The sequence below is a fragment of the Hypomesus nipponensis genome, chromosome 25, assembly GCF_054491055.1.
Source record: "Hypomesus nipponensis isolate SF chromosome 25, ASM5449105v1, whole genome shotgun sequence".
Taxonomy (NCBI): domain Eukaryota; kingdom Metazoa; phylum Chordata; class Actinopteri; order Osmeriformes; family Osmeridae; genus Hypomesus; species Hypomesus nipponensis.
In genome coordinates, this window is record NC_140385.1 from 14,037,501 (window position 1) to 14,040,000 (window position 2,500).

General features: G+C 47.0%; 8 non-coding genes across 8 annotated transcripts; all 8 read right to left on the bottom strand.

Annotated features, from left to right (window-relative positions):
• Positions 1 to 128: 128 nt before the first annotated feature.
• On the bottom strand, positions 129 to 247 carry LOC146223998 (5S ribosomal RNA). The gene has a single exon (XR_014747261.1). It is a non-coding gene; the product is annotated as a 5S ribosomal RNA (ribosomal RNA).
• A 182-nt stretch (positions 248 to 429) lies between these two features.
• LOC146223999 (5S ribosomal RNA) lies at positions 430 to 548 on the bottom strand. Its single transcript, XR_014748961.1, has one exon. It is a non-coding gene; the product is annotated as a 5S ribosomal RNA (ribosomal RNA).
• A 182-nt stretch (positions 549 to 730) lies between these two features.
• On the bottom strand, positions 731 to 849 carry LOC146224000 (5S ribosomal RNA). The gene has a single exon (XR_014747262.1). It is a non-coding gene; the product is annotated as a 5S ribosomal RNA (ribosomal RNA).
• A 178-nt stretch (positions 850 to 1,027) lies between these two features.
• Positions 1,028 to 1,146, bottom strand: LOC146224001 (5S ribosomal RNA). Its single transcript, XR_014748963.1, has one exon. It is a non-coding gene; the product is annotated as a 5S ribosomal RNA (ribosomal RNA).
• Positions 1,147 to 1,324: 178 nt separating this feature from the next.
• Positions 1,325 to 1,443, bottom strand: LOC146224002 (5S ribosomal RNA). Its single transcript, XR_014748964.1, has one exon. It is a non-coding gene; the product is annotated as a 5S ribosomal RNA (ribosomal RNA).
• Positions 1,444 to 1,615: 172 nt separating this feature from the next.
• LOC146224003 (5S ribosomal RNA) lies at positions 1,616 to 1,734 on the bottom strand. Its single transcript, XR_014747263.1, has one exon. It is a non-coding gene; the product is annotated as a 5S ribosomal RNA (ribosomal RNA).
• Positions 1,735 to 1,924: 190 nt separating this feature from the next.
• On the bottom strand, positions 1,925 to 2,043 carry LOC146224004 (5S ribosomal RNA). The gene has a single exon (XR_014749439.1). It is a non-coding gene; the product is annotated as a 5S ribosomal RNA (ribosomal RNA).
• Positions 2,044 to 2,227: 184 nt separating this feature from the next.
• On the bottom strand, positions 2,228 to 2,346 carry LOC146224005 (5S ribosomal RNA). The gene has a single exon (XR_014748965.1). It is a non-coding gene; the product is annotated as a 5S ribosomal RNA (ribosomal RNA).
• Between the last annotated feature and the right edge of the window lie 154 nt (positions 2,347 to 2,500).

Consider the following 2,500-nt stretch of genomic DNA (forward strand, 5'->3'; position numbering starts at 1 on the left):
AGGTAGTCTCTCTCTCTCTCTCTCTCTCTCTCTCTCTCGTGTCAAAATGAAAACAGCTTCCAGCCCCTTTCATGAAGGACTACTTGTGCATATTGCAAGATGTCAGTTTCTAAGTGAATGAGCAAAAGAGCATACAGCACCTGGTATTCCCAGGCGGTCTCCCATCCAAGTACTAACCAGGCCCGACCCTGCTTAGCTTCCGAGATCAGACGAGATCGGGCGTTGCCAGGCTGGTATGGCCGTACGAAATAAGTTGACAACCATAGGCTACTTATCCATATACAGATTTAGCAATTGACAATGCAAGGTAGTCTCTCTCTCTCTCTCTCTCTCTCTCTCGTGTCAAAATGAAAACAGCTTCCAGCCCCTTTCATGAAGGAATACTTGTGCATATTGCAAGATGTCAGTTTCTAAGTGAATGAGCAAAAGAGCATACAGCACCTGGTATTCCCAGGCGGTCTCCCATCCAAGTACTAACCAGGCCCGACCCTGCTTAGCTTCCGAGATCAGACGTGATCGGGCGTTGCCAGGCTGGTATGGCCGTACGAAATAAGTTGACAACCATAGGCTACTTATCCATATACAGATTTAGCAATTGACAATGCAAGGTGGTCTCTCTCTCTCTCTCTCTCTCTCTCTCGTGTCAAAATGAAAACAGCTTCCAGCCCCTTTCATGAAGGACTACTTGTGCATATTGCAAGATGTCAGTTTCTAAGTGAATGAGCAAAAGAGCATACAGCACCTGGTATTCCCAGGCGGTCTCCCATCCAAGTACTAACCAGGCCCGACCCTGCTTAGCTTCCGAGATCAGACGAGATCGGGCGTTGCCAGGCTGGTATGGCCGTACGAAATAAGTTGACAACCATAGGCTACTTATCCATATACAGATTTAGCAATTGACAATGCAAGGTGGTCTCTCTCTCTCTCTCTCTCTCTCGTGTCAAAATGAAAACAGTTTCCAGCCCCTTTCATGAAGGACTACTTGTGCATATTGCAAGATGTCAGTTTCTAAGTGAATGAGCAAAAGAGCATACAGCACCTGGTATTCCCAGGCGGTCTCCCATCCAAGTACTAACCAGGCCCGACCCTGCTTAGCTTCCGAGATCAGACGTGATCGGGCGTTGCCAGGCTGGTATGGCCGTACGAAATAAGTTGACAACCATAGGCTACTTATCCATATACAGATTTAGCAATTGACAATGCAAGGTAGTCTCTCTCTCTCTCTCTCTCTCTCGTGTCAAAATGAAAACAGCTTCCAGCCCCTTTCATGAAGGACTACTTGTGCATATTGCAAGATGTCAGTTTCTAAGTGAATGAGCAAAAGAGCATACAGCACCTGGTATTCCCAGGCGGTCTCCCATCCAAGTACTAACCAGGCCCGACCCTGCTTAGCTTCCGAGATCAGACGTGATCGGGCGTTGCCAGGCTGGTATGGCCGTACGAAATAAGTTGACAACCATAGGCTACTTATCCATATACAGATTTAGCAATTGACAATGCAAGGTGGTCTCTCTCTCTCTCTCTCGTGTCAAAATGAAAACAGCTTCCAGCCCCTTTCATGAAGGACTACTTGTGCATATTGCAAGATTTCAGTTTCTAAGTGAATGAGCAAAAGAGCATACAGCACCTGGTATTCCCAGGCGGTCTCCCATCCAAGTACTAACCAGGCCCGACCCTGCTTAGCTTCCGAGATCAGACGAGATCGGGCGTTGCCAGGCTGGTATGGCCGTACGAAATAAGTTGACAACCATAGGCTACTTATCCATATACAGATTTAGCAATTGACAATGCAAGGTAGTCTCTCTCTCTCTCTCTCTCTCTCTCTCTCTCTCTCGTGTCAAAATGAAAACAGCTTCCAGCCCCTTTCATGAAGGACTACTTGTGCATATTGCAAGATGTCAGTTTCTAAGTGAATGAGCAAAAGAGCATACAGCACCTGGTATTCACAGGCGGTCTCCCATCCAAGTACTAACCAGGCCCGACCCTGCTTAGCTTCCGAGATCAGACGAGATCGGGCGTTGCCAGGCTGGTATGGCCGTACGAAATAAGTTGACAACCATAGGCTACTTATCCATATACAGATTTAGCAATTGACAATGCAAGGTAGTCTCTCTCTCTCTCTCTCTCTCTCTCTCTCGTGTCAAAATGAAAACAGCTTCCAGCCCCTTTCATGAAGGACTACTTGTGCATATTGCAAGATGTCAGTTTCTAAGTGAATGAGCAAAAGAGCATACAGCACCTGGTATTCCCAGGCGGTCTCCCATCCAAGTACTAACCAGGCCCGACCCTGCTTAGCTTCCGAGATCAGACGTGATCGGGCGTTGCCAGGCTGGTATGGCCGTACGAAATAAGTTGACAACCATAGGCTACTTATCCATATACAGATTTAGCAATTGACAATGCAAGGTGGTCTCTCTCTCTCTATCTCTCTCTCTCTCGTGTCAAAATGAAAACAGCTTCCAGCCCCTTTCATGAAGGACTACTTGTGCATATTGCAAGA